Raw genomic sequence first — 12500 nt, forward strand, 5'->3', positions numbered from 1 at the left:
CGTGATAGCTTCTACATAATCCTTGGATTTCTCAATGAAATGTGCAATTCTGTTATGTATGTGATCTATCTTTGAATCATAATACGTTAATGTTGCTAACAAATCCTGTACTTCCATAATTTGAACGATATTATCTGAATGTTCATTTAACAAATCCATAATTTTATTGATTGAAGCTAACTGATCCCTTAGTTCTGACATAATCAATTCATCTTTATGAGTCAAGAACTCAATTTTCTTATTTTGATTACTAATTTTAAGACGATTGGAAAGTCCTAAACCTAAACTTGCAACAGACCCAAAGATGCTTAATGCAGCATAAATGAACGGATTCCGTCTTTCTTTTTGTTCGTGTCCTACAGTCCACATCAAAAGGTCATAAGCCAAAGATCCTGTCTCTCCAGTCTTATTTTTTAAGTCATCAGATAGCATCTCTGCAACTTTTAATGTTGATCCAAGCAAACTCTTAGTAGTCAAATGATAATGTCTCCTATGCAACTCATCCAATGATGCAGAAAACCTTGAAATGGCGGTTCTTAAGCTAGTGACATCATTCTCTTGAAGAAAAATTGCTTGCATATGCACTTCGACAATTACGTTGGTTGATGTAATAAAAATGTCTTCTTGTCTTTCAACTATATTGCCATATTTAGAATATATATTCTTAGTCTTAGAACTCATCCCATACGAAAAAAATGTCTGAGCGAACAATATCACTCCCAACAACAAAAAATTCATCTTGGAAACCTGTAACGAGAAAAAATATATGTAATTACTCCTGTATTAAAAAGAAAACTTTTTAGTTACAAAAATTAAAATTTTTCCTCACTTCTTTTTAATTTCTTATGTGAGACAATGGTACTATTCTCTCATCCGTGGGTTGGGCTACGTTTTGAATTCTAAACCTATTGGCCGTTAATGTTTCCAAAATGTTAAATGGGCCTTCAAACTTAGGTGTTAGTTTATAGTTGAGCCCTTTTCTGACATTGATTTGAATATAGATGTTATCACCCACGGTATATGTTTTAGTTGGTTTCGCTATTTTATCATGATTCCTTTTCATTATGATTTGTGATTCTTCTAAATTCTTTCGAAGGATATCATATCGACTTATACTTGCATTTATACATTCTTTTAAAGGATTTGATAGATTAGTTGTAGGCGTTAATACATGGAAAGGTGTTCTAACTGGGGTACCATACAATGCTTCATGCGGTGACATTTTAATTGATATATGATATGAATGATTCAGAGTACTCAGTGCCGCCGGTATTGCAATATCCCAGTTGGGGTCTGATCCCCCTAGTGTTACCCTTAATATATTTAATATCTTCCTATTTGCTCTTTCCACTAGCCCATTCGACTCTGGGTGATATATCATGGTATTAACCTTCTTTATGTTGAGGAATTCACACAATGAGATAAGAAAGTGATTATTAAATTCACCACCCGAGTCTGAGATTATCATGTGTGGAATTCCATGTTTACAAATGTAACACTCGTAAAACTTCCTAGCGCATTCAATCGCAGTTTTAGTTTTAAGCGCTATTAGTTCTGTATATCGAGTTAAAGCATCTATAATCACTAAGAGGTGCTTATTCCCTCTGTCTGACTCGTAAAATCCTGTTAACAAATCTAAATGTATTCTTTCAAAGGGTTGATTGGGAACAGGATAAGCTCCTAAGCTAACAGGTGTTTTCGTATGCCCTTTGTTTTCCTGACATGTGCGACAATTAGCTATGTGTCTTTTTATATCTGTAAGCATTGTATGCCAATAAAACAATGATTTGGCTTTCTGTGACATTGAGAACCCAGGGTGTCCATGTAATGGATTTGAATGCAACCAATTCAGGACAGTGGAAACAAGTGAGTTTGGTACTACTACCTGGTCGTTAGTTACATGTGGTGTATTGCGGGTTTTCCTTGTCACAGTCCTACACAGAATATTATCTTTGATTACATAATTCTGCTGCTTATACTTTATATATTCTTTTTCTTTGTGATTGCCTTTCAAAGCATTTATAATTGTTTCTATTTTCTGATCTTTTCTTTGCTCAGTCTGTAACAATTCAGCACTCCAGCCTAAATCTTCTTGTTCAGATATTGTTTTTACAATAGGCATGGATGTTGATATATCTATTAATTCAGCTAAAGACTCCGTACAAGATGACACGGGGTTGCGTGATAATGCATCCGCAATGATATTTGCTTTCCCAGGTAAATACCCGATTCTTGCGCCAAAATCTTGAATGATTAAATGCCACCGAGTTCGTTTAGGGCTGTGATTGAAGCCTTTAAAGAACTCTGTTAGTGGTTTATGGTCAGTAAGAACCTTAACGGGATAACCGTAAATTATGAACTTAAAATGCACTAGCGAATTAACAATAGCTAGTCCTTCCTTGTCTATTACTGCATACTTACTTTCGGAAGTTCTCAATTTTCGAGAATAGAAAGCTATCGGGAAAAACTGTTTATCATATTGCTGAAGCAATACCCCTCCTACTCCTAAGTCTGAGGCGTCTGTTGCAATGAAGAATTCCTTACCGAAGTCAGGAAATTTTAAGATAGGAGAACTACACAGTTCATCTGATGATTGTCCGTAGGCCAGTCACCATGGAATTCGGGGAAGTCCCGATACAGCCATCTGCTGCGACGAAGATGTGGTTGTAGGATGTGGATCCGTCAGGGCATGATACATTGAAGCCGTCCTTGTCGTATCGTATCCACGAGCCATTATTTAGTCTGCAATTGAATTCTTTATTGTCAAAGGGATAAAGCTTATCCAGACAATTCTCACTTGTATGGGAGAGAGCACCGTCTAGCACTATACCTAACTCGCATGAATCCATCAAGTTTTTACGGAATTCAAATGAGTCAGCTGTACATATTTTTCTATCCATTGCGTCTGAACAGTGAGTTAATTGATTTAAGTCTTTAATGACCGTATATGTTTCCTTGTCTGGGGAAATCAATACGTGTCCTGTCAAACTGGATATTACTGGATTTGAGTGATTCGTCATGAAAGTCGGAAATGGTGATATCCTGTAAGATTGCCAGGCATCAGAAAAATCAAAGGGAATTGTAATCCTAATCTTGTTATTATCTACGTTTACTGTAATTAGGCTGTAATAAAATTCTAACCTATGTTCGTCTAACAAAGGAACATAGCCTAGTTTATCCCTAGTGTTCTCCAGAACTAATTTTAAGTAACGTATAGGCAACAAATGGGGCGACAATACACCTTTAGTTGCTAACGTGATAGCTTCTACATAATCCTTGGATTTCTCAATGAAATGTGCAATTCTGTTATGTATGTGATCTATCTTTGAATCATAATACGTTAATGTTGCTAACAAATCCTGTACTTCCATAATTTGAACGATATTATCTGAATGTTCATTTAACAAATCCATAATTTTATTGATTGAAGCTAACTGATCCCTTAGTTCTGACATAATCAATTCATCTTTATGAGTCAAGAACTCAATTTTCTTATTTTGATTACTAATTTTAAGACGATTGGAAAGTCCTAAACCTAAACTTGCAACAGACCCAAAGATGCTTAATGCAGCATAAATGAACGGATTCCGTCTTTCTTTTTGTTCGTGTCCTACAGTCCACATCAAAAGGTCATAAGCCAAAGATCCTGTCTCTCCAGTCTTATTTTTTAAGTCATCAGATAGCATCTCTGCAACTTTTAATGTTGATCCAAGCAAACTCTTAGTAGTCAAATGATAATGTCTCCTATGCAACTCATCCAATGATGCAGAAAACCTTGAAATGGCGGTTCTTAAGCTAGTGACATCATTCTCTTGAAGAAAAATTGCTTGCATATGCACTTCGACAATTACGTTGGTTGATGTAATAAAAATGTCTTCTTGTCTTTCAACTATATTGCCATATTTAGAATATATATTCTTAGTCTTAGAACTCATCCCATACGAAAAAAATGTCTGAGCGAACAATATCACTCCCAACAACAAAAAATTCATCTTGGAAACCTGTAACGAGAAAAAATATATGTAATTACTCCTGTATTAAAAAGAAAACTTTTTAGTTACAAAAATTAAAATTTTTCCTCACTTCTTTTTAATTTCTTATGTGAGACAATGGTACTATTCTCTCATCCGTGGGTTGGGCTACGTTTTGAATTCTAAACCTATTGGCCGTTAATGTTTCCAAAATGTTAAATGGGCCTTCAAACTTAGGTGTTAGTTTATAGTTGAGCCCTTTTCTGACATTGATTTGAATATAGATGTTATCACCCACGGTATATGTTTTAGTTGGTTTCGCTATTTTATCATGATTCCTTTTCATTATGATTTGTGATTCTTCTAAATTCTTTCGAAGGATATCATATCGACTTATACTTGCATTTATACATTCTTTTAAAGGATTTGATAGATTAGTTGTAGGCGTTAATACATGGAAAGGTGTTCTAACTGGGGTACCATACAATGCTTCATGCGGTGACATTTTAATTGATATATGATATGAATGATTCAGAGTACTCAGTGCCGCCGGTATTGCAATATCCCAGTTGGGGTCTGATCCCCCTAGTGTTACCCTTAATATATTTAATATCTTCCTATTTGCTCTTTCCACTAGCCCATTCGACTCTGGGTGATATATCATGGTATTAACCTTCTTTATGTTGAGGAATTCACACAATGAGATAAGAAAGTGATTATTAAATTCACCACCCGAGTCTGAGATTATCATGTGTGGAATTCCATGTTTACAAATGTAACACTCGTAAAACTTCCTAGCGCATTCAATCGCAGTTTTAGTTTTAAGCGCTATTAGTTCTGTATATCGAGTTAAAGCATCTATAATCACTAAGAGGTGCTTATTCCCTCTGTCTGACTCGTAAAATCCTGTTAACAAATCTAAATGTATTCTTTCAAAGGGTTGATTGGGAACAGGATAAGCTCCTAAGCTAACAGGTGTTTTCGTATGCCCTTTGTTTTCCTGACATGTGCGACAATTAGCTATGTGTCTTTTTATATCTGTAAGCATTGTATGCCAATAAAACAATGATTTGGCTTTCTGTGACATTGAGAACCCAGGGTGTCCATGTAATGGATTTGAATGCAACCAATTCAGGACAGTGGAAACAAGTGAGTTTGGTACTACTACCTGGTCGTTAGTTACATGTGGTGTATTGCGGGTTTTCCTTGTCACAGTCCTACACAGAATATTATCTTTGATTACATAATTCTGCTGCTTATACTTTATATATTCTTTTTCTTTGTGATTGCCTTTCAAAGCATTTATAATTGTTTCTATTTTCTGATCTTTTCTTTGCTCAGTCTGTAACAATTCAGCACTCCAGCCTAAATCTTCTTGTTCAGATATTGTTTTTACAATAGGCATGGATGTTGATATATCTATTAATTCAGCTAAAGACTCCGTACAAGATGACACGGGGTTGCGTGATAATGCATCCGCAATGATATTTGCTTTCCCAGGTAAATACCCGATTCTTGCGCCAAAATCTTGAATGATTAAATGCCACCGAGTTCGTTTAGGGCTGTGATTGAAGCCTTTAAAGAACTCTGTTAGTGGTTTATGGTCAGTAAGAACCTTAACGGGATAACCGTAAATTATGAACTTAAAATGCACTAGCGAATTAACAATAGCTAGTCCTTCCTTGTCTATTACTGCATACTTACTTTCGGAAGTTCTCAATTTTCGAGAATAGAAAGCTATCGGGAAAAACTGTTTATCATATTGCTGAAGCAATACCCCTCCTACTCCTAAGTCTGAGGCGTCTGTTGCAATGAAGAATTCCTTACCGAAGTCAGGAAATTTTAAGATAGGAGAACTACACAGTTCATCTGATGATTGTCCGTAGGCCAGTCACCATGGAATTCGGGGAAGTCCCGATACAGCCATCTGCTGCGACGAAGATGTGGTTGTAGGATGTGGATCCGTCAGGGCATGATACATTGAAGCCGTCCTTGTCGTATCGTATCCACGAGCCATTATTTAGTCTGCAATTGAATTCTTTATTGTCAAAGGGATAAAGCTTATCCAGACAATTCTCACTTGTATGGGAGAGAGCACCGTCTAGCACTATACCTAACTCGCATGAATCCATCAAGTTTTTACGGAATTCAAATGAGTCAGCTGTACATATTTTTCTATCCATTGCGTCTGAACAGTGAGTTAATTGATTTAAGTCTTTAATGACCGTATATGTTTCCTTGTCTGGGGAAATCAATACGTGTCCTGTCAAACTGGATATTACTGGATTTGAGTGATTCGTCATGAAAGTCGGAAATGGTGATATCCTGTAAGATTGCCAGGCATCAGAAGAATCAAAGGGAATTGTAATCCTAATCTTGTTATTATCTACGTTTACTGTAATTAGGCTGTAATAAAATTCTAACCTATGTTCGTCTAACAAAGGAACATAGCCTAGTTTATCCCTAGTGTTCTCCAGAACTAATTTTAAGTAACGTATAGGCAACAAATGGGGCGACAATACACCTTTAGTTGCTAACGTGATAGCTTCTACATAATCCTTGGATTTCTCAATGAAATGTGCAATTCTGTTATGTATGTGATCTATCTTTGAATCATAATACGTTAATGTTGCTAACAAATCCTGTACTTCCATAATTTGAACGATATTATCTGAATGTTCATTTAACAAATCCATAATTTTATTGATTGAAGCTAACTGATCCCTTAGTTCTGACATAATCAATTCATCTTTATGAGTCAAGAACTCAATTTTCTTATTTTGATTACTAATTTTAAGACGATTGGAAAGTCCTAAACCTAAACTTGCAACAGACCCAAAGATGCTTAATGCAGCATAAATGAACGGATTCCGTCTTTCTTTTTGTTCGTGTCCTACAGTCCACATCAAAAGGTCATAAGCCAAAGATCCTGTCTCTCCAGTCTTATTTTTTAAGTCATCAGATAGCATCTCTGCAACTTTTAATGTTGATCCAAGCAAACTCTTAGTAGTCAAATGATAATGTCTCCTATGCAACTCATCCAATGATGCAGAAAACCTTGAAATGGCGGTTCTTAAGCTAGTGACATCATTCTCTTGAAGAAAAATTGCTTGCATATGCACTTCGACAATTACGTTGGTTGATGTAATAAAAATGTCTTCTTGTCTTTCAACTATATTGCCATATTTAAAATATATATTCTTAGTCTTAGAACTCATCCCATACGAAAAAAATGTCTGAGCGAACAATATCACTCCCAACAACAAAAAATTCATCTTGGAAACCTGTAACGAGAAAAAATATATGTAATTACTCCTGTATTAAAAAGAAAACTTTTTAGTTACAAAAATTAAAATTTTTCCTCACTTCTTTTTAATTTCTTATGTGAGACAATGGTACTATTCTCTCATCCGTGGGTTGGGCTACGTTTTGAATTCTAAACCTATTGGCCGTTAATGTTTCCAAAATGTTAAATGGGCCTTCAAACTTAGGTGTTAGTTTATAGTTGAGCCCTTTTCTGACATTGATTTGAATATAGATGTTATCACCCACGGTATATGTTTTAGTTGGTTTCGCTATTTTATCATGATTCCTTTTCATTATGATTTGTGATTCTTCTAAATTCTTTCGAAGGATATCATATCGACTTATACTTGCATTTATACATTCTTTTAAAGGATTTGATAGATTAGTTGTAGGCGTTAATACATGGAAAGGTGTTCTAACTGGGGTACCATACAATGCTTCATGCGGTGACATTTTAATTGATATATGATATGAATGATTCAGAGTACTCAGTGCCGCCGGTATTGCAATATCCCAGTTGGGGTCTGATCCCCCTAGTGTTACCCTTAATATATTTAATATCTTCCTATTTGCTCTTTCCACTAGCCCATTCGACTCTGGGTGATATATCATGGTATTAACCTTCTTTATGTTGAGGAATTCACACAATGAGATAAGAAAGTGATTATTAAATTCACCACCCGAGTCTGAGATTATCATGTGTGGAATTCCATGTTTACAAATGTAACACTCGTAAAACTTCCTAGCGCATTCAATCGCAGTTTTAGTTTTAAGCGCTATTAGTTCTGTATATCGAGTTAAAGCATCTATAATCACTAAGAGGTGCTTATTCCCTCTGTCTGACTCGTAAAATCCTGTTAACAAATCTAAATGTATTCTTTCAAAGGGTTGATTGGGAACAGGATAAGCTCCTAAGCTAACAGGTGTTTTCGTATGCCCTTTGTTTTCCTGACATGTGCGACAATTAGCTATGTGTCTTTTTATATCTGTAAGCATTGTATGCCAATAAAACAATGATTTGGCTTTCTGTGACATTAATGAGAACCCAGGGTGTCCATGTAATGGATTTGAATGCAACCAATTCAGGACAGTGGAAACAAGTGAGTTTGGTACTACTACCTGGTCGTTAGTTACATGTGGTGTATTGCGGGTTTTCCTTGTCACAGTCCTACACAGAATATTATCTTTGATTACATAATTCTGCTGCTTATACTTTATATATTCTTTTTCTTTGTGATTGCCTTTCAAAGCATTTATAATTGTTTCTATTTTCTGATCTTTTCTTTGCTCAGTCTGTAACAATTCAGCACTCCAGCCTAAATCTTCTTGTTCAGATATTGTTTTTACAATAGGCATGGATGTTGATATATCTATTAATTCAGCTAAAGACTCCGTACAAGATGACACGGGGTTGCGTGATAATGCATCCGCAATGATATTTGCTTTCCCAGGTAAATACCCGATTCTTGCGCCAAAATCTTGAATGATTAAATGCCACCGAGTTCGTTTAGGGCTGTGATTGAAGCCTTTAAAGAACTCTGTTAGTGGTTTATGGTCAGTAAGAACCTTAACGGGATAACCGTAAATTATGAACTTAAAATGCACTAGCGAATTAACAATAGCTAGTCCTTCCTTGTCTATTACTGCATACTTACTTTCGGAAGTTCTCAATTTTCGAGAATAGAAAGCTATCGGGAAAAACTGTTTATCATATTGCTGAAGCAATACCCCTCCTACTCCTAAGTCTGAGGCGTCTGTTGCAATGAAGAATTCCTTACCGAAGTCAGGAAATTTTAAGATAGGAGAACTACACAGTTCATCTTTCAAAGTATTAAACGCCTGTTGATGTTGCTCAGACCATATGAAATCTACGCCCTTCTTCGTAAGATCAGTTAAAGGAGCGGCTATTATTGAATAGTTGCGTATAAAACGCCTGTAATATCCACTACAACCCAGAAATTGCTGTATTCCCTTGACATTAGTAGGTATGGGAAAATTACGTATAGCCGACACCTTATCATGGACTACTTTAAGACCTTGGCTTGACACCATGAAACCCAAATATATTAATTCTGTTTTGAAAAATTCACACTTACTAATCTTTACCCTTAAGTTATGTTGTCTTAATCTCTGTAGTACTAGTTCTAACTTACGTAGATGTTCTTCTAAGGTGTTGGAAAAGATTACAAGATCATCCATATAGGCATGCAATATATCCCCTAACAAGTCTCCAAACACTATGTTAATCATTCTTGTAAATGTTATAGGAGCACAACGTAAACCAAAAGGCATCCGTAAAAATTCATAATGTCCCCTGGCTGTGCTGAAGGCTGTGTATGGGATACTATCTTCTTCTAATGATATCTGGTGAAAGCCTTTAAGTAAGTCCAAACTGGTAAAATATTTATTCTGACCTAATAAAGACAAAATATCGTCAGTACATGGCACTGGGAATCGATCAGGGATCGTTTCCTCGTTTAGACGACGAAAGTCGACGCAGATACGCCATGTTCGATCTTTTTTCGGTACAACTATTAAAGGAAAATTATAAGGGCTATTTGATTTTCTAATGACTCCTTCCTCTAACATTTTACCTACTTCATCATTTATTTCATTCTGGAATTTCATAGGGAGTCTGTACGAGGGTACATATATAATTTTCTGTTTGTCTTTTAACCTTATTTGATGCTCGATCACATCTGTTTTTCCTAAGGATCCATCCGTAGTGGAAAAAACATCTGTATATTTATTTAAAAGTTCAAAAATTTTCTGCTGAATTTCTTCGTCTTGAATGTCCTTACTGATTTTATTTTTAATAGATCGTAAAAGGGATTCATCCGCAACTGATTGAGAGTGATTGATTTCAGCAACGGTAAGAATACGATGTTTATAAACTTCTACATCCAAGATATGTTGATTTTTGTGAATTACTAAAGTGTTATTTAAATGATTACAGACTTCGATATTACATTGCTGATGTGAGCCTACTGTATAAATAGCTTGTGTGACAGACAATCCGTTGGTTTTCAAAGTATCGGAAAGGATTAATATTTCAGATCCCGGAAGTGTTTTCTTTATTTGCACTATTAAATTCGAAGGTATGTTTGGTTCGATATATTGCGTGCAAGATGATATTACGGGTGAACGAGAATTCTGCTGGGTCGCGTATATTATTTCTTTATTAGTGAGACAAGTTATTGGTTCTTCAACGTACGTTACGGTTACATTTGTCATCTCCTTTTTATCCAAAACTGACTTTAAAGTATTAGAAGAATTATAGAATTTCCCTTTGATATACACGCCGTGCTTTGCAGGAGCTAAGATAATGTTTTGATTTCCCATAGATGGGTATCCTATAATTACAGCTGGATACATATTAATGTTTTTCACAACAACAAATGTATCGGCAAACGTGCGATTACCGACTCTGAACTGAATATGAGTTATGCCTATGACGTTTAATTCATTATTTCCTATACCTGAAAGTCTGATTCCTGATTTTTCAATCGGAAAGTTCGAAAACAACAAATGATGCGTCTTCAAATCCATAATATTACGTGGACTACCAGAGTCAAAAAATAACGTAAAGGATTTGTGTTCTAAATTTACAGCATATAAGGTTGGCCGTAACTCATTTTGGCTTATTATTGTATGAATTCGTTGCAAATCTACGGGAACATGCACTGTTTTACTTAATTCGGCCGTGTGTTTCATAGGAAAATCTATTGTCTCACAATTATCTGATAAAACATTAAATTGATTATTCAATACTATTGATGTTGACATAAATGACCTTGACCCAACATCACTCTCTTCCCCTCTAGAGTTAACTATGTGGTATTTGCTTTGCTCTGCACATTCTGAAAATTAGGCTGACTTTGCGAGGTCTGGTTTGACGGCCCAGGCTCAGCGATATTTGAAGAAGTGTTTGTTTGTTTCGGACTCTGAACTGCATTGACATTTTGTTGTTTCTTCTTATTGTTAAAATGAGGATTTTTCTTTTTATTTCCATATGGAACTGACTGCGGAATTGACTGTGTATTTCTAGGATATTGTTGTGTCTTACGCGCGTAACATTGACTATAAGAATGTGATCCTGTGTTGTGAACTGAACAAAATTTCGTTCTACAGTCTGCGCTTATGTGACCTTGACGTTTGCAGTTGTAACACGTCACTCCCGCTACTGGATTGTTAATTACGTTCACTGTTTGTGGTTTTGTTTCATTCTTAGCAAAAACTTGAGTTAACACGGGATCGAGATCTGGACACTTGGACATGTGCTTCTTTATCTGTTTATAGACATCCAATTCCGTACTTGCAGGCATTAACTTCTTATCAAAGCACCGCACTAAAGCTTCAGGCAACATAAGTGTCATGCAAGTTAAATACATTAATCGTAAAAAATCTTTCACGGAGATATTATCGTTAGTAACCCAAGTGGAATTACCTAAAATGTCCTGATATTCGTTAAGCCTATCAGCTATGAGAGCTGCTCTCTCAACAACATTAAGCCGATTCATAGTGGCTTGATTAAGTGTATTTCGTAACGTTAACACTACATCCAAAGCTTCCTCACCCCCATAGATCGCGCGTAACCTAACTTTGAAATCATCCCAAGTAACTGCTTCCTGAAATGAAACACCTCTTAAATACGCACTCGCATCCCCCTTAGAAAAATCTATAAAACTTTTAGCTTCTTGTAATTGTACAAAAGGATCTACGATTTGTTTGGCATTTAAATGGGCATCAACGGATGAAATCCATGACTCCACATTTTGTGGCAAGAACCCGTTGACACGGCCTTGAAAAGGAAGGATTGCTGACCTGGCATTTACAAGCGTCACAATTGGAGGAGGATTAGCCTGGCCTACACCACTAGGTCCAGGGGTAGGGCTGACAGGAGGAGCCATGACTGCTGTATTCTTTTTTTTCTATCTCTTTGACCCCTTTCAATCCTATCAAAATATCTATATGAGTACAGACGCCCACTGCGTAAACGCATATGTATAATAAAATTCCCCCAACAATGTTACTAATCCCAATACATTTCCCCCCAAGAGTTTATGAAAGAAAAAGGAATTAGCACAAAGAAAGAAAAATTCTAAATGAGAATTCGGAGTTTCTTATAACAAAGTTTAGGAATTCACTCACCCCAGTAATAATTGACTAACGACTTGTGATAACTACACTTCACTGCACAAACTGAAATGAATACAAAATCTC

Source organism: Palaemon carinicauda, chromosome 13 (assembly GCF_036898095.1).
Source record: "Palaemon carinicauda isolate YSFRI2023 chromosome 13, ASM3689809v2, whole genome shotgun sequence".
NCBI classification, from domain to species: domain Eukaryota; kingdom Metazoa; phylum Arthropoda; class Malacostraca; order Decapoda; family Palaemonidae; genus Palaemon; species Palaemon carinicauda.